This window comes from Crotalus tigris, unplaced genomic scaffold (genome assembly GCF_016545835.1).
Source record: "Crotalus tigris isolate CLP2741 ecotype Arizona unplaced genomic scaffold, ASM1654583v1 scf7180000017545.3456711, whole genome shotgun sequence".
NCBI classification, from domain to species: Eukaryota; Metazoa; Chordata; class Lepidosauria; order Squamata; family Viperidae; genus Crotalus; species Crotalus tigris.
Genome location: NW_024096464.1, coordinates 2,425,810 through 2,451,665, shown reverse-complemented (window position 1 = coordinate 2,451,665; position 25,856 = coordinate 2,425,810). Strand labels below are relative to the sequence as shown.

Here is a 25,856-nt window from a genome sequence, read left to right as displayed (position 1 = left end):
GTTATGTATGAGAGCTGTCTTCTGCGAATGTTTACCTATTTTAGTATTTAATAATTCTAAAAGCAGTTTTCAGTTAACAGAACACCTTACAATGTTTCCTCAAAGTAACATATACTAGAAATATAACCTTTTAATTACATCTTAAATTTGTAGTATTATTTAGAGTATCTGGAGATTACTAAAATAAGAGAGCAAGATAAAAACGATTTGGGAAACTAATCTAATGAAATGGAACATAATACAACTTCTGCTCCTTTTGCCTGCAATGCAGTAAACCTGTTTGCTACCTTATTTCCCTAGATTTCTTACAGTACATTTGATCATTTAGCTTTACTTCCTAATGTATCTATTACTATTAATATTTTCACATATATTTATTTTTTGTAACCTTAATGTGAATAAGAGTGTATTAGAGAGGAAGCCAAAGGGCATTCTACTACCACAGATCTTCTGGTCTTTTTTAAAGAATATATATGACACACAGTGTCATTTATCCTTGTCCCATTCAAATAAAAATACTGAGTATCTACAATAGACACTTTATGTGAGTGAGCACTCTGGAAAATCAGGATCCGATCCTCAGTTGCCTGGAATCTTTTCCTGGGTAGAATGGTTTTTCTCTGGAGACATCCAGAGAGGAAGCAAAGGAGAATGAGGTTAGTATGGTGTCTGAATAAGACTACTTCTATAGTTACCTGAGTTTATTAAAAGGAACTAAATTCAATTAGATTTACTGCAATATAAGTACACATGACTTTCCATTTCCTTACAAGCTAGTGCAAATGCCTCAATGGACCAGATGATAACTAGATCTTCCCCCAATACTTTAGGGAACTCTTTCCCATTTTCTAACATCATCACACAGAATAAGCTGAAGTAAACAAATGAATCTCCATCTTAGCAGCTTCACTGAGAAATTATTGGGGTCAGCAACTCTTAGGGAGAGAGATTTTAGTCATGGAATCCCATCATACCCTATAACATGAAGATGTCTCCATATCTATTGTTGATCCGGTCATTATCAATTACCCCAGTCTTACTCTATATTAACTTATGCAGTCAATACTGTAATAAGTTCTGCTGATACCAACCCAGCCCAACATTTACTTCAAAAAGATCACCCATCTTTGTCTAAGTAAATATTGTTAGGAGTTTGGCTTTAAGTTGAATCAATAAAAATGTGAATTTCTTTTCTATGTAATGTAATACAATATATCAAATCTCTCAAATCTGTCTTCCTAACCAGGGATATAATGATTTCCCAAGCATTTACACTATGCTATTTTCACCTTTGAAAATATAATAGTTCTTTCATATAGTGCATTCACCAATGTTATAATTACTACAAAATTTGAGTGCATGAATGTCACTGTTTGAAAGGTGAGCTTCTTCTCCCTCTCATTTTGTTTTAATTTGTCTTTTAAACAAATCTTTAATGAATCCAATAACGCATAGGAAGACAGTATGGTGCCCATGGATACCAATATGCCATGCCCCGGATATCAGCTTTGGTTTCCAATGCTTCACCCATTCTTAAATTTTAAAAAATATGAATCTGTTACTGTGTGCTGTAAAGCATCAATCTATCATCATATTAAATGTCTTTTGATCTCAAAATTTTCCACTGGATCCTAGGTGGTCAGTTTGCCTTCTAGTGGGTCTTTTGCTCTGAGCCATGTGCAAAAAGGTATATATTTTTTGCCTAGGCAAATACCCCATAGCAGGCATTTTCTGAATGTATCAGCAAATGCTTTCAGTTTCAAGTATGAACTAATTTCCCAAAAGCTACTATAGCAAACATAATTACCCACATTCTTTTTAAAAGGGCAAACAAAAGCCCAAATGTTTTCCATACTTTTAAATGTCAAATGTCAAACAACCTGTAAGTGGTTGTTATAAATGCCAAACCAGGACGGTTGTATGACCTCATATTTGCATTTGATTCAATTTCAGGGACCTCAAAGTAGTGAGAGAGTATAATAGAAATTCTTGAAAATGTGAAAAGCGACACTGTTAAGAGCAAGACTTCATTTTTTAAAGTTCAGTAAAAATTGCATCTATTTAAAGTTATACAGTCCTTTCCTATATACAATTAGGTTGGAGCGAGCCCCATTTCTTTCTGTAGATCTTAAAACCTGGCCCGACTTGCTTGGAGCATTGAAGCTTGAAAAGCTCCTTGAATTCGACCGAGAAGTGCAAACCCTAAAATGTAAATCTGCAGATATCGACGAGCAAACGTAATTTTAACGACGTAATTTTAATTTCTTCCTCCGTACTTACTGCAGGAATCGCTGCATCCCCGAAGGCTTCAAAACACCTTCGGGTGTTAAGCTGTTAAGATCTCAGAGACTCCAGCTTTCAGTCCATCAAATTGCATTGATAAAAAGGAGGGGGGAGAGGGGGGAAAATGGGACAAGAATGTAATCCCCTTAATAGCAGGGGGACTTAGATCTTTTTTTTTCCACAGGCGACTTGGACGCCTGCAGTGACTACGCCGAAGAACCTGGGGAGTGAGGGGAACACCATCCTCCCTTTCTTTCCTCTGTCCTTGCCGTCGCAAGGACGCGGAGAGCGCCTCGACTTTCAGAGCCGAGAAAGGACACTCCGCCTCCCCCAATACACAACAACCTCACGGGCCCCTTTGCCTCCCTGCAGGCTTCGTCGTCCATCACTAGGCCAGCGTTTGGCAGTTACCATAGAAACGCCCCAGGCTCCTCCGCCTCCCGCTCGGCCTCTTTGGCGCGGCGAGTGGCGGGAGCAGAAACAGCACTCGCGGCTTCTCGCGAGACTTGGACGGCGAGCAGCCGGAGCAGGCAGGCTTGCTCGGTGAGCTCATCCCGGGCGCTGGGGAAAGAGCGAGCTGCGGCAGCTCCTGCAGGAGAAGAAGCGGCCGGAGGAACTTTGTTAGGTGAGTTTTAACTTGAGGAAGGGAGGGAGGCGACAGGAAGAGTGGGCCGCGGGGAAGTCTGAAAGCACGAGGGCGTCCCCCTCTCCTCACCTCTCTTTCTCCCCCAACCTGCGTGGACCTTGAAGGAGTCTGAACGTGACAGAAAGATCTCGGTACGCCTCCTCCGCGACCTCCCGCCCGGGTTTCCCCCTCAGCTTGCGCCGGTCCACAGCGGAAGGGAACTGATGGAAACGGTGTAAAAAAAAAACACGCCTCCTCTTTTCCTTTCCCCCCCCCCACTTCTCCCAAACCCCTCTCAGTCTTTTCGTCCTCCCTTCTGGTGCCGCTTCCCCGCTAATTGACTCCGGAGACCTTTGAGTTATACGTGCTGGCGCTCCCCCTTCTCTCTCCCCAGCCCACGTCCCCCCTGTTCTGCTGCTGCATGATGCGTCGTCCCCAGTATTCCCAAATTCATTAAGTGGGAGGTCCTGATTCTTTTATTTATTGGTCTGAGAAGAGAGGAAGAGCTCCTCCTCCTCCTCTTTTCAGCGCCCTCTCTCCAAATATTTCCTATATTCCCAAGCATGAGCTGCGCAGAAAGTCGGGGAGGTTTGCGTGCAAAAAGAGCTGATTTGCTTTCCCTGATCTTTTCCCCCCCAAGTTAACCAGGGAAAATAAAAGAACCTTCTGTACTGTATTCGGACAGATTTCCTTTCCCTAGCCTTCTTTCGGTGGCTTTTTGGATTCATCTCTTCCAGTGAAAACCGAGGACTCACATTTTCCCCACATATATTGAGCAAGTTGATTATTTTTCCTGCGGGCAAAGCTGAGGCGGCTGCACTGTGAAAAAAAGGAGGCTAGCTCTAATAGTAGATTTGTATATACAGTACATCTTTTTCTGTGCTAGAGAAATACAAAAATATATGGAATGGGAGGAGATGAATCAAAATGCTTGTGTGTGGGTATTTATTTGTAGAAAATAATTGCCACTGAACTCAGGCTAAATTCCCTTAACTCTGGATTAAAATACACAGTGCTCCATAAGAATGCTGCATCTATATCTAGCCTCAACACTTTTTCATTTATATTTAAAAGCGTTTCTTCATCCAGCTCCGAAGGTGCAAAGCAGTTTTGGTTCCCAGCTGTGCTGTACTTACTTTATTCCAAGCCAGTTTGGACACCATGATAATAATTAGTTAATTTAAAGGTAATGCCGCTGGGGATATTATACATGTGCATAATGTGGGAAAGGGAGTGGAAGACTAAAACATAGTCTTGAAGTTCAGAGAAGTGAATATGGAAAACTGGATCTTGTAGATCAGGTAGGAAGCTGTTATTTATGTTTCAGTTTAAAAAGCAGTGATTATAAGTGATGTAGATTTGCATTTTATTTTCTGTTTTAAATGCTCTTTTTTAGTAAAGCATAATTATACTTTTAAAGTTATTACATCTATAGCTATTAAAGACTTGTGAGTTGCAATTAATTGACTGCACTTTTTCAAAAATCAGAAAAGGTTTATAATAGAAAACATCTCTAATCTTGACTGATGTCAAGATGACTGATGTCACTTTTGTTAAGCATTTCAGCAATTTTGTTCATTTTGCAAAGTTCTGTTTAAAAATCTGCAGTGATTCCAAAAAATCAGTGGCTATTTTGCTGTTTTACTGAATTTTTGGTTTCGGTGATAATTGGACTTTAGTCTTTGTAGTATATGATTTATTTTCCAGTAAATAGGTTGAGTTTTGTTAGATTATGGTTGCCTAGATCTTAATGAATATTGATATGTTCTCAGATTAGTTCTTCCATGACAAAATAGCAACTTACTCTCATTCGGTATTTGAATTGTGTATGTGGTGTATGTTCAACTCTGTATGTGTAAATTTTAAATAAGTTTCATAAATGATTTTTCTTTTTAGCTTTTTAAATTATGCAGTACTTGTCTATAATTTTACTTGGAAATACAAATCAGTCTTATGGTTCTGGTTTATAAAGTTCTGTATTTGAGCTGTAAGGGAAATGTATATATAGCAGTTTTTATTGCTAAAGTATTTTGACTTTTTCATAAGCTGGGCTATCATAAGAATGAATTTCAGAACTCAACCTTGAACAACTAAGTAAAATTCCTTTGACTCAATAGAATGATAGTTAAACGTAAAGTTCAGGGGTCTGTTTCTATTTGAAAAGTTCACCTTTCACTTTGCATACAAATTATCAGAGATTATCATTTTAGAAAAAGTTAGAGTATAGTCGTTAATTAATATACACTGGATTAATTGGTAGGTAAAAATATTTTCCAAAGTTGTAATTGCTGGAATTTGTAGAGTTTTTACACTAAGCTAAACTTATAAAAATGTAAATTTCATATATTTGGGTTATTTTACTCATCCATTGAATTATATTATTGAAATAATTTTCAAAACTTGCAGGCAGGTATTATTACCTCTTATTGGCTTCATTTTTATATGTTAGCAGGAAAATGACCTAAGTAAGATTCTGCACATAATATTTCCTCTGACAGAATTGCAGAAACCTAATTTTTGCCAATTCCCTGTTTTGAAGTGTCACCTCACACACTAATCTGGACAGTTCTCTAAAGGGTCTGTATTATATCTGGGTTGAGGAAAGTTAAAGGGCTGTGAGAGAACAAGGGACTTGATGAAATTGCCACCAGTAGGAATGCTGCTGACTCAGAAGTATTGCATGGACTGAAGAGTTGCTCTGTTCTCAATGATCAAATGAGAGATCCAATCCAAGGTTTTTTATCTTAATCATCTAAACACTTGGATTTATTTCAATATAATTAAGCAGATTTGATAGAGAATAGTATTTTGATTTATTTAAGCAAATTTGGTAGAGAATAGTAATTTTGGTTTCATGTAAATTAGTAAGATTAGTATAGTGCAGGCATGTCAAACTTGCGACATCACGCAACGTATCTGGCCAGTTTTGCCATTGCTGGCAATGGGGTGGGCATGGCTTCCACGTGACGCATCCGGCCTGCGGGCTGGCAGTTTGACACCCCTGGTATAGTGGATCAAAAAATGTGCTTGAGATAAAACTTTTGGCTTTATTCATATAAATTTAAGGTAGAGAGATTGTTTACTAGCAGATGTAGATATAACTTTGGATTTAAAAGCTAGAATAAATCAAAACAGCTTGTGGAGTATTTCATTTTCTCATCTGAACACATAGCTCTGTACATATATATATATAGAGAGAGATGAACTTCTTCTAAAATAACTTGTATATATTGGTGTCCTCCAAATATGTTGGACTGCAGTTCCTGTGATCCACAACAAACAAACTAAACACTTTTCCTGGAGCTGATTTATTTATTTTGTTCATATGGCTGCTGATTCACCAATAACTCAGTCCCAGTCAGTGTAGCCAGTGATCATGTATGATGATGGGAACAGTAACGTAGCAAATGGGATGTTCATAAGTTTTCTTTACACCGAGGGGGAATTGCCTTGTAAAGTCTGGAAACTTAAACACATGAAATATTTTATAGATCTGTATTGATCTATTTAGTGGATGTGCATATGAGACATACATACCTTTTAAATAAATAATTTGCAGATAATTTGCCAAATTATGAATCATGTTTTAGGTTTCATTCAATGAGATTTTCCCTTTATTGTATTTTAACATTTGTGTAAGTTCAGCTGGAGGGTTTTCCTTTTGTTTTATATGTGAAGGACAAATTAGACAACTAAAATCAATTATTTACATCAGAAGTTGACAAAGTGTGGTATGGGGACCCTTGAGGGTCTCTGAGATCTCTTCAGGGGCCTGCAAAGTCAAATAAATACTTTAAAATTTCTCAGTTTTAATAACCTATATAATCCAAAGCTCCTTGGGGTCCTCAATCATATTTAAGAATGTGAAGGAATTCTGAGACCAAAATGTTTGAGAACAACTATTTAGCTAATCTGTAAGAGCTGAAAGAGGCAGAGAAGTTGATCCTGCTCAAATTACTTTTCCATTTTTCTTCATTTATAGTTTTGCAGTATTTCTTCTCTATGAAAGAAAGAGGTACAACTTTCTCCATATCAGTAGTTCAGTCTTTGCATAAGCGTTTGCTGCTTAATATTCACTGCTTACAGGATATTCAGGATTTCCCACTGAGATGTAGACATAAAAATGTCTTGTGTTATTTAAAATGTAAATCATAAAAGGTTGTTTCTTAATAACTATTTGTTTATTGTATTTATTGTGAACTCATAAATGGCTTAATGCAATAGCATACATAACTTTAAAGCAGACATCAAATTATTAAAATTAACAAATATATCTAATAATAAATACGTTCCACGTAATACTGTACAGTCATAACAACCATGTCTTGTAACAGCAAAGCAACTACATTCATCCCAGGCTCAGGAATATTTCTCTTCTTGCCTCGGGTCCCAAATGCATGAGTTGGAAAACCCATTTTTTCAGAAGTTTCCTAAATATTAAGAATGAGGATTCATATCTGGTAGGAAGGTATTGTAGAAGAGCTAAGCTGGTGCATAGAATGCACCTCTCTAATCCCTGCTTGTTTCACTTCATGATGGATGAAGTGCAACAAACAGTTGCAAGTATAATAAGCACTCTTAGCAAGCAGTTTCTGCAGGCCTACTTGGAGGTAGCCAGGCCCCACACCTTACAGCAGGGATCCCCAACCTTTCTGGGTTGGCCTGGTGGAAGAGGGAGGGGCAGGCACCTTACATGCTCATGAGCAAACGTGAATGTGGCCATATGTGCATGCACATGCAAACAGGTCGCAAGCATGTGCACCACACAAACGGGTCTGCAAGCATGCACATGAGACTCTCGGCAATAATGACACTGGTGTGAGGTTTGTGGCACCACTGCCACCAGGCTCGCAGCAATGCCGCCACCGGCATGATTGCGCCGCTGCCCTACCCTAGGCTTGCACCACGGCCCGCCTGCTTCCCTCTTGTGTAAGGTTTGTGGTAGTGCCACCACCTACCTGCGTGTGGAGCACCGCCACCCACCTGCCGCTGACAGTACTTCTGCCACCCGTGCAAGATTTGTGGCAATTCAGCCTGTGTGATACTAGTGGCGCTGCCGCCTGCACAACATTTGCGGCAACAATGGCATGGGGGGATGAGCATGCACACACACACGTATGCATTGCCCAGCTATTCACACAGCCTGATGGCCAAGAGGCCACAGCCTGGTAGGGGGCTGCGTCCCATAGGTTGGGGACCTCTGCCTTATAGGACTTGGTTTTATCGTGTCATAACATCTCTAAAACAATCTCTAATTAAATTTGAGGTCTTTGTGAGCAAAATGGGGAGGTTTGTACAGTAAATAGGAAAGTCATACTGTAAGTATGATTGCACATAATCACTAAAGTTTTATTTGTACCAAATTATGTATACGCTGCTGTGAATAAAATGAAATCCCTATTTTAAATAGCTTTTCTCTGGTTTTGTTCATTAACTGTTGCTCTTATACAACCCAAGGGGGGTTAACTTTTTCTGTATAAGTTCATTCCTTAGTTCATAATAAACTTGAATAGGGTGATCTATTGTTCTATTCTAGTTTTGAATTATTTTTAAGACTAACTTTATATTAAATAACATAACAGGTTGGGAGGAGATATGTGCCAGATTGTTCTGAGTTCTGTGTTTCCAAGGTGACGTGACTCAGTAGTTTTGCTTCTAAATGTGCTCTGTTAATTGATGTAGCATTCTCAGGTTTATATTCATGGGAGTTTCTAAGTAAATATCACAATAGTTATTAATTATTTAAATATCTTAATATTGAACCAGTTACTGTTTTATAACCAAGTAATGGTACAGTAGTGGGTATGAGAATTATTAGATTGCTCTGTAGTACTTTTACTGTTGCATAAGGTTTAAGCTTCAGCTGCATTGTGAAATAACTTCCTCTGCTGGTGCTACTCGGGTTCACAATAACCCATTCAGCAGGATAAATTATGCCAGTGGTGGCGAACCTATGGCACATGTGCCAGAGGCGGCACTCAGAGCCCTCTCTGTGGGCACACGTGCCATTGCCCCAGGTCGCCTCCCCCCACGACCCCCTCCTCCCAGCAGCCCCCCTGGAGGAGAGTCGCCCCTGAGAGTGGCCCACATGGAGCAGCGCAGACAAGGACATGGCAGCCAGGCAGCATAGACAAGACTCTGCCTTCATGTCCCATCATGCACAGTTGATGCTGTGGGGCGCAGGCAGAGAGTGTAGCCGCCATGGCACTGCTGGGCTACCTGGGTGATCTGGGGCGGGCCGTGGAGGCGGTGAGTGGCCCTGCAGGCAAGGGGGGCAGGGGCCGTGGTGGGGGAGGAGCGGGGGCGGGGCAGGTGGTGGAGCAGGGGCGGGGCCAGTTTTTGGGCACTCAGTCTCGTCATCACTGAATTATGCTAATAATGATGAAACCTGCAGTCAGTTTGTATAACATTAATGCTTTTCATAGATTTTATCTAGGCCGAATGCTATCCCTTATTTAGTGAAAGGAATGCTAGTGCCTGGTAAAATATTTACTTCAGTTTATTTATTTCAAATTATTTGTATGCAGAGTTCACAGATCAGTTTAAAATACTTGAAAAGTATATTAAAAAAGAAACTTAAAGCAGACTTCACAATAATAATAGCAGACAGATATATTAGTTTAAAAGTTTTGTGGCAGCATAACAACTAAGATTTGAATGCAAGGCAAATTAAATTGGGAGTATAAGTAGTCCTCGACTTATGACCTTAGGGAGTCTGGAATTTCCATCATAAATCATGAAGGTTATAAGTTGAGGTACTCATGTGATCAGATCCATTTTTTATGATAATCATTAAGCAAATGCTGTGGTCATTAAATGAACACGATGGTCATTAAGTGAATGCTGCGGGTAAGTGAGATCCATGTATTCTTATAAGCACTTTTTGTGGGAAACTGGCCAGAACACCTGGAAATTGGTAAAAAACTTTGTAAATTGTGAACATGTGACTGCAGAATGCTGCAACTGTCCATAAAGGTGAGAGGATTACCTAGCATTCAGAATACGATAATTGTGACGGGGTGTGTATGTGTATGTGTTTATGCAAGCAGCCTTTGGAACTTTGGAATCAAATGATAAGTAGTTTTGGGGAGATCTTGAATAGTCAACTAAGTAACCAGTTGTTAAGCGAGGACTAACTGTACAAATATATTTTGCCTGTTGTAAAAGAATAATGTTGATACCACATGGTCCTTACTAAGGAAGATATACCAGCATGAAAAAAAGATGATATAACTAGAAAATATTTCTGGCATGTATAGTAATATTGTGTATTTTGGATTTATGCTGATGATAGTTAAGTAGGACTACCATTATTATCCAAAAAGTATAAGTGATGACAGGGAAAAACTTTCTTTCTACTAGATGAAAAAGTGGCAGACCATTACTTTAGAAAATTTAAATGCAGTTCATTAGCTATTAATAAATTTAAAACAACCCATGATTTTTTTCTCTGTTTTCCTCTATATAGATAAATATTTGCATGTTGTTTTAACTTTGACCTCTTAAACTGTGGTTTATTGACTATAGTTTCAAAGGTAGAGCCAGTAGTTAACTCTGAATGTTTGTTGCTAAACAAGCATTATGACTTAATATTGTAAGAATTGCTCTGAAATCTTATTTAACTGAAATTAATTTTAAACAAAATTATATGAGGCATTTAGTTTACTAGTGCTGTTTTGCCAGGTGACTCAATAATGTCAAATCAGTTTTACAGTATAAATATTGAGTTTGCACTAGAAGATTTCAGCGTAAAATATATTGAACACATGGATCAATAGTCTGGAATGATTAAAAACACAATAGGGGCTGTGCAGTAATTTGGAAGTTTATTTGGAAAAGGTGCTTTGGAATGTTCAGAAAATTGAAAGCAGCATTGATATATAGCTATCTGTTTTCTGTCAGTAGGAGTATTAAACTCATCACTGTTTAAGTTAACCATTTTTTTAATACTATGATTTGTCTTCCCTTAGTATACAGCTGGAGAGGGATTTCCCTTAGGAGGGAGCTGAACGGAGTGGGGAGGGAGAATGGAGGAGAAATCCCCCCCCAGGGGGTTCGGGTAGGCTCCGGCTGTAGGGCTGAGCAGCTGGAGAGGGGTTTCCCTTAGGAGTGAGCTGAGACTTCAGCTATAACCGCAGGTCTGAGAGGAGGAAGACCCACCGCCCCAAGACTTCAACAGGTTATTTTACACAGCGCTGTGGTGTGAGATGAACAGAATCCACCAATATTTTAGCCTCTATTACCTGCCTTAGACCGGGAGCCAAATCTATCACATCCGCCTGGGCTGAAGACTGAGTCAAGAATGGGGAGTGGCTACCCCAGGACGGGCGTGACAAGTTGGCTGACCCGGTCTAATGGGCAGGAAGACAGAGTTAACCCATTGGTGGATTCTACGTCTCCGTGCTGAGAAAAGGCGTTCAGGTAAGCTAACGCCCCTTCTCTTCTACATGATAGCTTCCAGATAGTTTGAGCTGAGTGCTACTCCATGATCTAAAGACATCCAGTAAGTTTCCATGATTTTCTTAACCATCACCTGAATGGAACCCTCTTTAAATATTATATGTATTAAAAAAGAAGTAGGCAATTTCTGATAGTAAGAAACCACATAATGTTTTAAAATGGTGCAAATATTTTTTTAATAAAGAAAAATTGTTTTCATTGTTTTAAATCATAAGCCAATTTAGAGGTTACATTATATTTTCTAAATGTTTCTGATTGAATATAGGTGAAAAGATATTATTGATTTTTGAAAGTCATGTTGGGAGTGGGGTTGCAGAAAGAATGGAGGAGTTGATCAAAGGAATACAGGATTAATCACGTTTATTGTGCAGTTTATCGGTAAGTAAGTGCATCTGCTAATATCACTATGGATTTGGTTTAAATTACCCTCTAGAATATTTAATTTTACTTATTTAAATATTTACCAAGAATATTCTTCTTAATCTATTTAATTGGAAAAAAAGGAATGACATGGTGGCATAGAGGTGGAGCCCTGGCCTCACAATCAGGAGGCTGTTAGTTCGATCTTAGGTAGTGGTAGATATTTCTCTCTCTGGGCGCAAAGAGAAAATATCTACTGTGAACTCCATGTAGGCATCAGGAAGACCATTAAATACTCAGCTCTATTCAGTTGCCCCAACTTCACCCAGGGGTTGTTAAAAGAAAAACATTCTCAAGTTAAAATGAATAGCCCAAAAGATAAAAATATTTTCTCTACATCTGTGAAGGTACTCCTGCTGGTAGTTGCTAGGTACTAATTTAGTGATATACAGATTCAAATGATTAAGTGACTTCTTAAGTGACTTAAGAATAAGTGACATTATGTTTTTCTTTATGAGTAAACATATTTTCAATCTTAGAACTGAAATTGAGTACAGTTGACAGTGTAGAGGGACAGTTCTTGGATGCCCTTGTGATAGCTCCTGTTCTTCATCAGTTAAGATTAATCCTTGTATTATGTTTATAGGATGTTGGTAAGAAATTGAGAGTTTGAGTTTTTAATACCTATAATGTAACTGTATTATTGTATTTTTTTGGTTTCAAAATCTTAGTTTCTTCTAAAATTTAACTGCTTCAGAAAAAATGTATTTTTTGGTAATCTGTTCATCACCATGGAAATAGGATTCAGGAAAGTCAACGTATGTTCAGTGTCGCTCTCTAGTCCAGTGTTTAGAATTGTTGGTATATTAATTTGATCTATTTTTCCCATATTTTTATTTATAAACTTCTATTAGATAGTCCAGTTCTTGATTGTGTTCAAAACAGCTCACTAATATGTTCCATTTGACATCTTGTTGGGGATTTAAATTGATTCCCTCTTTTTTCAGAGAAGTTGTTGCAAAATAGTTATATAGCAAAATACATATATGAGAAAATGTTCAGTTTCTAAATATGGTGTAATAGATTATTTATTTCCACAGCAAAATTGTCTGTTTACATAAAGTCTCCAGAGTTCTTCATACATTGATGAATTCCAAATTTTTGGTATAAGATTTATTCACATTTTACCTTATTTATTTTCCCAACATCATATTAACAAACAAAAATGTTAAGGCAGAACAGAACAAGCAAAAGACAAGCCACAAACACATGTGTTAATATCCCCACACCATATTGCACATCCAGTATAGATATAAAGTATGGTTCTCCAATTTATATTTTTATTTAATAAATTTATATGCCACCTATATCACTATCAAGTGACTCTGGGCTTATATGGGTTCAAGTGACAATTATCTAATTAATGCACAATAGTATAATGCCCTTCTTGCCATCTGAGATCAATCTCCTTGCTGCTGCATTGTAAGGCTAGAAAAGGTGTCTCTATAAGTCCGTACTCTAATTATTTTCGTTCTGAAAAAAAAAAAAATTACATCTGGAATTACCGTATCTTTACCTTAATAAAATTTGCAAATGAGAACTCTGAGATTTGTGCTTGGGAAAGAATCTCAGTTTTGGCAGCTTCCAACAACCTGACAATACTGACAATAAATAAAAAATATGTTTTTCAAATACTAAGGGAATGCAAGTTCTTGCTTTTCACAGATTGACTGACCTTCATTCAATGTTTTTTTTTAATTCATTCAAGCTAAATATGTGCAAGTATATGAGGAATATATGTATTTCTAAAGACAAATGCAGCTTCTTTTTATATATTATATTACTCCTTGCTTTTTAATTGAAAGCTGGTAATATGACTCTAATCAACTATTTCTATCTCCGCCTTATTCCTTTCTAGATTTATGTCATAGAGTACATTTAGCTGACTAATGCATTTATCCTTGGAAATGGGGTGTGTGTTACATCCATTTGTCATGTGTAAACTGATGTGTAGACTTCCTTGCCAAAGGGCATAGTGTTATGCTGTAGCAAGAGTTATAGGATATTACCAAAACTGAAATGATTCTGTTCTCTAGAAAACATTGCAACAAAATTCATTGCATTGCTTCACGAACTATAAAGCCAAATAGCTGCAGAATATGCTCAAAACTGCTCATATTTATAATCTTTTTAGAAATTCAAGCTTTAATAAGTTTTTGAATGTTTATGTGAAAAGCTTTTCCTCTTCATGTCACACCATAGAATGTTCCTGGTATACAATATTGTGGAAAAAAAATACTGCATAGAATTGTACGGATGGTAGCATACTTTACATTTTGATGCAAAGATGTACATTATATCAGAGATGTTTCTTTGTTTTGCTTAATTCTTAATTTATTTAATTTGCTTAATTTTCTAGCGTTGGATGCTTATTTTTAAATGTTACATTTTTTATTTCTCTTGGAAGCTCATGAAGTTTATCCTCTCCAAATGATTAAATAGAAACACTATTTAAACATTAAATCAATTTTGATGGTGTATCTATACGTTTTGAAATATTATTACTATTGTTGTATTGGCTAGTTTGTACTTAATGAGTCATTTTAAATACCTAGGTTAATTCATTCAATCCAGTTTTAAATCTCTTCCTGATTACTTGTTTTTGATAAATGGCAAACAGAGATTTATTGGGTACCACTTCTTCAATGTATTGTAATTCAAATTCAAAAGAAAGCTTAGAGACCATCCTATGCCTATCTGGTTTTCCCTTTCTTTTCCAAAATATATATTTGCTATACTGTGATGAAAATGTCTTTAACATTTTGAGTTCACACATGTGCAGTAAAGATTGGGTAATAAGGCTCTATTTGTATTTTTGAATTATAAACTTCAGCCAATTAAGAATATTGTAGTGCACACAATTTTGAGTGTAGCTCAGTATGCCAGCTGTGCTGGTTCTTAGACTTCGGGTTCAGTTCAAGGTATTAGTTGTCACCTTTGAAGCCCTATATGTCAAGGGGCCAGGTTTCTTGTTGGACTGCTTTTCTCTTATGGTTTCTGACCATCATATCATCTCTGGGATGGTAGGTATGCTCTGGGATCCCTTCTTTGAAATATTGCTAATTATTAGGATCCAGAAGACCTGTTGTCTCTGTCAGTCTCTTATATTAATGCACTCATGTTTTAAAATATATATTGGACAATATATTGGGATTTTGGCGTTCTTAAAAGGAGGGGCAGAGAGCAGGAGGAGTCCTCTGAAAGGCCTCTGAGCTGTTGCTTCGATGGGTCTGAGCAGCAAAGACAGAAGCCGTGTCACCATTGGTGTCCTGGCTGGGTGGGGGGAACCAAGGTGGGAATCATGGCTGCCTGATTGGTGGGAATGGAGAGATGGAGCTTCTGACCTAAACTAGTGATTTCCACTGAAAGCTTAATGTTTGCTGATAAACTAGTATTTTCTCTTTTGACTTTTGTCTATCCTGGCTATTCAGGTTAGCCAAAGGTGAGTGGAGGTGGATCAAAATAATGTTGAAAATATTGCTGTATGTATACCTTAAGAAAGGTGTTTATTTGGTCAGCAACAACATTTGGGAAAATATAATACCAAAGGAAAATCAAGTAAAAATACTAGCATAACAAAAATAAAATAATAACTAAAACCCCTTCAGGATTGAAAAAGCAATAGCAGCAGCATTTTGGTACTGTAGACAAAATCACTTCCTTCCTAATTTAAAAAACCTTTAAAATTCTGGTTTTTGCTAAGAGAGCTATTCAACAATCCTAAAGAGTAAAAGGAAGCAAATTAGACTAGGTTACTGCATTTAAATACCTTGGTGTGGTTTTTAATTCTAAAGGCACCTGGAATGCACATCAGAAATATATAGTGCAGCTAGTTCTTAGGTCCACAAGTGCTCTTAAGCACTTCTTTTACACAAGAGGAAGCTAATTAATCCCTGAAGCATTAAAACGTTTTGAGGCCAAACCCACTGGCCCAAATCATTTATGGTGCACAAGTAGGAATTTATGCAAAGAAGGATGTACTGGAAACTATGCAAACATTTTTTTTTTTAGATCAATCCTTGCAACCACTCCAAAGCAAACACTCAGTTAAGACTGGAGTCAGGATATATGCAATCCTGGTAAGGGCATGGAAGAGGAGAATTAATTTGTGGCTGAAAATCTAATTCTTCCCAGACTGACCCCAATAGACAATTTTCCTTCTCCCTGTAAATAGGCCATACAGCAGAAGCTGGCATTATATGTGCTTTCTGTACTACTCCTACTTTCTTTAGGATATGACCAAAAAAACTGCTCACCTAAAAATTAAAAGACTATGGAGTTTCAGGCTGAAGTTAATAAGCTGCCCCAATGTGGCAGAAATTGGATTAATAAGGGCCCTTGGGAAACAATAAAATAGCTACAAAATGTAATTTTCCCCAAGCTGAAAATATCATTTTTCCAAGCCAGGCATAACATCTTAACCATCCACACTGCTGCAAGGCAGATACTCCAAAATCCCACTAACTAAGCATACCTGCCCATGTGGTGACAAGGAGATTGAAACAATTTTGCATGTATTATTACTTTTAGGTTTGCATCTTCCGTGCAAGCTATCTTGAATCCCTTTATCACTTGTGCAGTAGCCAAATTGACCATTTGAAATTACAACAGCACGTTACAACAACAGTGTGAAACATGACTAGTTTTCATACCTGTTGTAGCATCCCCACAGTCATGTGATTAAAATTTGGACACTTGGCAATTGGCTTGTATTTATGATGGTTGCAATGTCCCAGGGTCATGTAATCACCTTTTATGACCTTCTGACATGCAAAGTCAACGGGGAAGCCAAATTTACTTAACAGTTGTATTACTAATTAAACATCTGCAGTGATTCATTTAATGATTGTGGCAAGAAAGGTTGTAAAATGGGGCAAAATTCATTTAACAACTGTCTTGCTTGGCAGTGGAAATTTTGGGCTCGGCTGTGGTTGTAAATCAAGGACTATCTGTAGTTGAGAAAGAGACAAACTCTTAATTGCAGATATCTCTGTGACTGAAGTTGAAATTCTTGAGAGAAATTCATTCATCCAATTGTTTTTATTCATAAGCCTTCACCAGCCTTCACCACTATTCAATTCCATTTTAACCCATCTGAGAACAGCAAGAATCTGAGCTGAATGGCCAGATGCATAGGAAGGGCTATTATTTGTCTCTTCCTCCCACTTACTATATAACATTGCTTCCCATATAGAGAATGAGCAGGAGTGGAAAGAGACAGGAAAGTTATATAGGGGAATTTTTTATTTGATTCCCTCCACCACCACCCCGCCCAATCCTGTTCATACCTATGCTGTTTTACTGGTTTTGTGGCAGATTAATGTCAAAGGAGAAACAAAAGGAAAAAAACTGTAGACAAACCTGATTAGTAACATTGGGGATTGTAGATAATCTGCAGTACAAATTGCCTTGGGACACAAAGAACCAGGGCCATTAAAAAGGGAGCAAAACACTTAACTGGGCAGGAAATTATAATCTAAATACACACCTTGATTTCATGTTTTTGATAACTCTCTATTGGGAGGATATATTGAACCCAGAACTTTCCAAAATTCCTGTTCCTGTTGTAAATATATGTCCTCTGGCTTTGCTGAAAAACAAATGCTTCTGTACAAAACGAAACTCCTGTTGGCAATTCATGAATGGATAATGTAAGATGCCTTGATAGTTCTGAAGAGATTGATACATTGTACATAGTTGCAGGATAGGAGTGGAATTGGAAAAGAGCAACCTAGTTTCTTATTCAAGAAGAAAAGTTCTTAATAGAAAGTAATTTGCAGGCCCTGAGAAAGTAATTTGCAGGCCCTGTCTGTCTTCTTTGAGGTCTAACGTAGTGCAAGATGATTTGTGAAGGACAAATAAAATTATTGATAATTACAGATCATTCAGTTTGATGTTAATACTGGCTAAAACATTGGAACAGAATATTAAGCAGTTGTTTTGGGCAAGAATACATTGCTTTGCAGAAGTCAACATGGGTTTATCAAGAACAGTATTGAGTGGTCTGTTGCAGAACTCTGCTTTTGACCCATTGCTGTTTAACATTTTTATGAATGATTTGAATGAGAGGGTAAACAATATGATTATTGAATTTGTAGTTGATGTAGAGCAGTGGTGGCGAACCTATGGCACGGGTGCCACACCCCAATGTGCACAGTTGATGTTGTGGGGTGTGGGCAGAGGGCGTGGTCGCCATGGTGCTTCTGGACTGCCTGGGTGATCTGCGGCAGGCCCTGGAGGCGGTGAGTGGCCCTGCGGGCAGGCAGGGTGGGGCGGAGCGAGGGTGGGGCAGGGGGTGGAGCAGGGGCGGGACCAGTTTTTGGACACTCGATCTCTAAAAGGTTCGCCATCACTGATGTAGAGCATTGTAGGAAATTGTTAACAGTCTGAAAAAGGAGCAGAAATCAGCAATTTTAACATGGAGAGATCCAGGAAGTTCTATAGGAAGATTACAAAACATAAATATGAAATGCAAGGATGGCGGATACTTCACTGGCAGCAACATTATATATGATGTGTTTATTATTCCATTTTTATTTTTGGCTGATTCCAGGAAATGTGCATATCCAACGCTCCCACCTCCCAAAACCCTGTGAGATGGTTTGGCCTGAGAGATGGTGGCTGGTCCAAAGTCACCTAGCCAGCTTTCATGTCTAAGGAAAAATCAGAACTCAAGGTTTTCTGCTTTCTAGCCCAGTATCTTAGCTACTGTACCAGATTGACTGGTGTGTGGTGGATCACACACTGAACATGAGACAAGATAAAACTGCTATACAGCTGCAAAAAGCAAATGTAATTCTAGGGTTTATTGACAAAGGTGTAATGTCAGGATAAAGAACCACACCTAGAATATTGTGTTCACTTCACTTCATCTTAAGAAAAACAGTGATTAACTGGAGCATATCCAGAGGAGAATAGACAAGTTTTTAAGGCACTTGTAGGGAAAACTTAGGAGGAGTGATTGGAGGCACTAGATACAATTTGTTTAGCCTAGAGAAGAGAAAATTGTGGACATGATGTCTCAGTTTAAATTATTTAAAGGATTGTCATATAGCACAGTGGTTCTTAACCTTTTTGAATGAATCACCCCCCTGAGCCAATGAGGATGTTGTCATCGCCCCCCTCCCCCAACATAACCTCTCAATCACAACATAGGAAATAATTCTTCATTTTATGCAAATACTTGTTTTGTTTTCTTTAAAATTGTCATCAGGACATATTGATGCAAATAATTTATTTCCAGTCTTTTTCCCATATCTCAACTGTGTGAAAAATATTGGTGCCACCTGTCATTTTATTCCCAAATTTCATGATACATGTATTTCATTATTATCTTATTTATTCAAGACACTTAAATGTAATGACCACTGAAAACAAAATTCAGTTGCAAGAAAGTGAAATGCCCGAAAAGAAAAACAGTAATATTTAATGATTGAATTACAAGTGAAATTTAAGACACAAAAATAAATATAAAAAGGGTAGAGGCTGCTGCGCAACGCGCATGAAGATAAGCGATGCATATTCACATATGTACAGTGGGGCAAAAAAGTAGTCAGCCACCAATTGTGCAAGTTCTCCCACTTAAAAAAATGAGAGAGGCCTGTAATTGTCATCATAGGTAGACCTCAACTATGAGAGACAAAATGAGAAAACAAATCCAGACAATCACATTGTCTGATTTGGAAAGAATTTATTTGCAAATTATGGTGGAAAATAAGTACGTGGTCACCTACAAGCAAGCAAGATTTCTGGCTCTCACAGACCTGTAACTTCTTCTTTAAGAGGCTCCTCTGTCCTCCACTCATTACCTGTATTAATGGCACCTGTTTGAACTTGTTATCAGTATAAAAGACACCTGTCCACAACCTCAAACAGTCATACTCCAAACTCCACTATGGTGAAGACCAAAAAGCTGTCGAAGGACACCAGAAACAAAATTGTAGATCTGCACCAGGCTGGGAAGACTGAATCTGCAACAGGCAAGCAGCTTGGTGTGAAGAAATCAACTGTGGGAGCAATAATTAGAAAACGGAAGACATACAAGACCACTGATAATCTCCCTCGATCTGGGGCTCCATGCAAGATCTCACCCCGTGGGGTCAACATGATCACAAGAACGATGAGCAGAAATCCCAGAACTACACGGGGGGACCTAGTGAATGACCTGCAGAGAGCTGGGACCAACATGACAAGGCAACCATCAGTAACACACTATGCCGCCAGGGACTCAGATCCTGCAGTGCCAGACGTGTCTCCCTGCTTAAGCCAGTACATGTCCGGGCCCATCTGAAGTTTGCTAGAGAGCATTTGGATGATCTAGAAGAGGATTGGGAGAATGTCATATGGTCAGATGAAACCAAAGTAGAACTGTTTAGTAGAATCACAACTTGTCGTGTTTGGAGGAGAGAGAATGCTGAGTTGCATCCAAAGAACACCATACCTACTGTGAAGCATGGGGGTGGCAACATCATGCTTTGGGGCTGTTTCTCTGCAAAGGGACCAGGACGACTGATCCGTGTACAGGAAAGAATGAATGGGGCCATGTATCGTGAGATTTTGAATGCAAACCACCTTCCATCAGCAAGGGCATTGAAGATGAAACGTGGCTGGGTCTTTCAGCATGACAATGATCCCAAACACACCGCCCGGGCAACGAAGGAGTGGCTTCATAAGAAGCATTTCAAGGTCCTGGAGTGGCCTAGCCAGTCTCCAGATCTCAACCCCATAGAAAACCTTTGGGGGGAGTTGAAAGTCCGTGTTGCCCAGCGACAGCCCCAAAACATCACTGCTCTAGAGGAGATCTGCATGGAGGAATGGGCCAACATACCAGCAACAGTGTGTGCCAACCTTGTGAAGATTTACAGAAAACGTTTGACCTCTGTCATTGCCAACAAAGAATATATAACAAAGTATTGAGATGAACTTTTGATATTGACCAAATACTTATTTTCCACCATAATTTGCAAATAAATTCTTTCCAAATCAGACAATGTGATTGTCTGGATTTGTTTTCTCATTTTGTCTCTCATAGTTGAGGTCTACCTATGATAACAATTACAGGCCTCTCTCATCTTTTTAAGTGGGAGAACTTGCACAACTGGTGGCTGACTAAATACTTTTTTGCCCCACTGTACGGAGTTCTGTACTGAAGCTAGCTGGAGGAACATTTGAAAACACAATTCAATCCACTAATAGTGAGCGATCTGATGTTTTTGTATGACAGATATACAGCGATTCACTGTATGAAAAAGTCTCAAAAGTGTCCCCAAAACTTCTCGCTCCATTGGCCCCATATTGCCCCCTTTTTGTTCCTTCACCCCCATGTCGCCCCTTTTTGTTCCATCGCCCCCCTGAAAAATGAAATCGCCCCCTGGGGGGCAATATCGTCCAGGTTAAGAACCACTGATATAGCAGATGGAGCAGAATTGTTCCAGAAGTCAGGATAGGAAACAGTGGGTTCAAACTTAAAGGCTTCTGTTGTTAAATATATGAATTTGTTGTTAACATAATTCTTTTTCATCTTAGTGAACAAAGATGTTTGACTTTCACAAAGCAGAACAAATTTAACAGGCAATGTAAGATACTGCTTTTGACAGTTAACCTTGAATATGAAATCTCCCTATTTCAGTAGAATAAACATGTAAGATTTATCAAAGGAATTCCTTGAGAATCTTTGTTGTGTAAATTAGAAATACATGTTGAAAGTTCAGCCAAGTTAAAAATCTGTCTGATCACAAACTTGTTAAGGAGCAAATTATTTACTTTATCTTAATAAAACCTTAATAGAACATAATAGAATTATATAATAAATGCAAATATTCATGGAAGAATATACAGATTATTTGCATAACTTTTACAGCAATAGTTTAAAAGGGAAGTGAAATTAAAACATTAATTTAAACAAACCTAAGTGAGAAGAGATTTGAATTGGCATTTTGTGGTTCTTGCCTTACTGTACTTTCTAGTAAATATTCTTATTTTTTAAATTAAATGGTGAAATTGTTCAGCCTTCCATATATATAGTAAAGTTTGGTGTAAAGATTGTCCATCTTACTAAATCTGATGTGCCCCAAATACAATGACTATTCTGTCTAGCTTTTTGTGGATGAGAGATGCTGGGACGGCAATCATTCAGGGAGCTCTAAGTCAGGGAAGCTTGATAAGTCTGGAAATCTGTTCTTTTGTCCAGGTATCAATTACCTATCAGGTCTGATTACATAGATTGGATTAATGTAAAAACATTCAGAGCATACCTTAACAAAAGAATTTTAAAAATATATCATCTGCCTAATTCCTTTTGCTAATTACATTCCCTAAGTACTGCATTTTTAAAACACTTAGTTCTCTTTTATTTATGAATTTCAGTTCAGGATCCTCAATGGGAAAAAAAATAATGACAGATCACAGCAGTGTTTAAGTAGGATTTCAAAATGTGCTTCTTTAAAAAAGCCATCTAACTTGAACTCTGCCTCTTTTCCTTCTTCCTTCTTCTCCAAGTCTTTTGGTTATTTATGCTTATGAAATCTTGCAGATTGGAATGTATGAATTTGTTATTAACAACTAGCAGTCTGTTATCCTCTCATTAACTATCTCATGAGAATAAAATTCTGGTTCATCCATATATAACACCCATTATTGCAAGGAAATTATTTGTCAAATTTATATGGGTGCCCATCTCAACACAAAGTGGCTGGACAGTGTACCATAAAGCCAACAATTAAAACATTCTACAGAAACCCACTTAAAAAATTAAATAAAAATATTGTGAAAGGAAATGCATCAGAATAATGCAGGGTTTTTCTTCATAGGCTAATTTGTAGAAGTTAAGGCTTGCAAATTGGGAAGGGTATATGAAGCAACATTGCATGATCAAAGCAAATTATGGTCATGACCACAGGGGCTGCCACCAGTCGTCAAGGCAAGCCAGTTGTCAAGTGCCCAGAATATGCTCATATAATTGTAGAAGTGTGTGTGTGTGTGTGCGCGCGCGCGCGCGCGCTGACACAGCATTTTAAGACAGGTTGTTCTAGGCTTGTCATAATTTTAAACAGTTGTTAGGTGACCTGTTGTAAGTTGCGGACTACTTGTACTAGTTGTAGCACTGTGAATATCTGGAATCCCCACTCAAAGTTTTTTGAGTATCCAACTTGAGTACTTAAAGGACATATTGCATTATGGGGTGAGCTTAAGATTTCTTGTTTTTTGTAATATATTCAATTGTAAAAAAATGTGTAAGAGATGTCTCTTGTCAGTCTAGTTCAGACATGTCAAACTCGCGATGTCACGTGACGTTGCGCAACGTATCAGAGCTTTCCCCCCATTGCTGACAATGGGGGGGGGCGCAGTTTCCCGGTGATGGATCCGGTCCGCGGGCTGGCAGTTTGACACCCCTGGTCTAGTTTGTAAGTAATAGACCATTAGAAAAACTCACAACATTCTCATTATAGTGCTCTCAAGTTTCATTCCATAGAACTAAGATTTTTCATTGTTTTATATCTCCAGTTTGTCTTTGAATGTGGTCAGTCAATGGGCTTAAATCAATACAAATTCAAGAACAAAAAGAACAATTACATAATTTAAAATAGAAAAAAGTAAGAAATCTAAATCTCCCAGGGATTAAAATCAGGCTGCAGAATTCATCTTGTCCAGCTGAGAGAAAACAGATTTTGATAGGAAAATTAGTGCCTTCACTGCAGAAATACTTGCAGTGATCAGTTGTATAAAAGTAATTCCTCAGTGAATATTTGTACATTCATTTGGAGATTAAAGCAATATTTCCTTTATAGAAGTATTAAAAATGTGTAGGTGAATATATTTTTGTAATATGTGTATAGCAAAAGTGAACTTGGAATTTTTTGTAAAAGCGTTCTAATTTACATCTAGCTCCTTCCACAGCTATAGAATACATATTCAAATACAGAGTTTTATGCTCTATAATGAATAAGAGATTTCAATGTATCTAAATCACAATTTAGGGTACAGAATTATATTCATGGGATGAGAAGGTTGGAAGTGGTTAAATGTAAAAAAAAGTTTGTTTGCAATCAGAAGCCAAAGAATGCCACATGCTTTTGAAATAATCTTTTTCCCTCTGTCTCTGCCCTCTCCCTAATTGATTTATTCTGCAGGTGATATACCATGCTTAGATGCTGAAAAAATCAACTCTAAAATTATGTTTCTGTATGATTAAAACGTTATATTTGAAGGTAAGATTATAATATTTAAAACAGTATATAATTTAGCTTTTTATGTAATATAAACTTTTGATGTTTACAGCAGATTGCTGAATTCTTCAGTCTATTCCCAAGCTGAATGTTATCCGGTTCCCCAGACATGCTGATTACTATTCTTATGAAATACAACTATTTGGAGCTATGACTGTTCAGTGACAACCTGCGTTCCATAGCTGCAGTTTTTATAATAATTTTATTAAACTTATCAAAGTATGAAATAGAAATGAAAATGAAAACAGTGGGAAAATGGGGAAGGAAAAAGAGAAAAAACGAAGCATAGGGCAAAGGGGGGGGGAAGAAAAAAAACATTGACTTCCGATTCTTTTTAGTGCACTAGAATAAAAAAAATATTACAAAGTCAACTTTTACATACTTAATGTGTACTAGCCATTTCTATAACAACAAACTTATCTAATCAGCAAAATCCAAAATCAAAGTTTCATTTTTTCCATCTCAAGCACAAAATCCAGAAGTGGTTTCCAAGTAGAAACAAAGTTAGATATATTCTTTTCTTTGATTAGAGCAGTTAATTTAGCCATTTGTGCTAGTTCCATCCATTTCCAGCTATTTGTCTATTGTAGGAATTAGAATATCTTTCCATACAGCTTGCAGTTGTTAAGCTGAAGACTTAACAAAAGACGCTTGCTTTTCTTGATGAATAAATACAATTTTGAAAGAGATGAAGTACCGCTTGCTCTTGTTGACAGAGTATTTCCTTATTGCCTGGGTGTCAGTGATTAGAGGCCAGGGCCATTGAGAACAATAGGTTATGCTTATAGGGTAAGAGCCTTGGACATCTTTTTTTCTCCTTATAAATTTTTAACCTTCTCAAGGGGCAGGAGGGATATTTGTATATATATTAAAGAAAGATGAAATTTTATAAAGCAACTGGGTTAGTTTTAGTTTATAAAGCGTATGAAAAGTATGTTTAAAAGACTTTATATAGGCCTTGAAACATGTGTTTTGATTTTGTGTAGGGATATATTCTGGCAAACAAAAGTATAAAAGTGGTCCATCACAAAACTTGATTCGCTTGGCTAAACTAGTCCTCGATTTGCAACCACAATTGAGCCCAAAATTTCTACTGCTAAGCAAAACATTTGATAAGTGAATTTTGTCCCATTTTACAGCCTTTCTTGCCACAGTTGTGAAGTGAATGACTGCAGTTATTAAGTTGTTAGGTTAGTCAGTTGTTAAGTGAATCTGGCTTCCCCTTTGCTTATAAGAAGGTTGCAAAAGTTGATCGCATTACCTTGGGACAGTGCAACCGTCATAAATATAAGTCAGTTGCCAAGCGTTTGAACTGGGATCATGTGACCATGAGGTTGTGTGAAATGGTTGTGTGAAAACTGGTTGTCACTTTTTTCAATGCTATTGTAACTTTGAATGGTCACTAAATGAACTGTTGTAAGTCGAGGACTAGCTGTACTATTTTGCTGAGCAGGTCTTTGACTGGCACTTCAGAATTCCAAGGCTCCTTTCTTGAGGATGCTCCCTCACATAATGGATGCAAAAAAAAATAAAAAAATACATGTATTATCTGGCAACTAGTAGATTTCTTGTACAAAATAGGCAATAATGTTTCCTATGTACAGTATGAACTACAGCCTCTGCATGTGTGTATGTACGCATGCTTATTTGCATGTGTACTTATAATTTTTGTATTTTTTCTGGTAAAATGGGATGGCATGATGGCCCAGCAGTAAAGACGCTGGTCTGGTTGGCTGGGGAACTGACAGCTCGGATTCAAGACCCAAACATCACGTGATAGATAAGTTCCCGTCCTCGCCCTAGCTCCTGCCAACTTAGCAGTTTGAAAGCATGCAAAACTGCAA

The 25,856-nt window shown here is 37.8% G+C and overlaps 1 protein-coding gene across 5 annotated transcripts in view; it reads left to right on the top strand.

Moving 5' to 3' along the window:
• Nucleotides 1–2,763: 2,763 nt before the first annotated feature.
• Nucleotides 2,764–25,856, top strand: part of SIPA1L1 (signal induced proliferation associated 1 like 1) — a 162,183-nt gene continuing 139,090 nt past the window's right edge. For 4 of the 5 annotated variants that reach the window (XM_039334187.1, XM_039334196.1, XM_039334162.1 and 1 more), the window contains exons 1-2: nucleotides 2,776–2,908; nucleotides 23,917–23,994. The gene's annotated coding sequence lies outside the window, so the exon portion shown is untranslated. Of the gene's footprint in view, nucleotides 2,909–23,916; nucleotides 23,995–25,856 lie in introns of all 5 variants that reach the window. The other variant, XM_039334177.1, reaches the window with a different exon arrangement.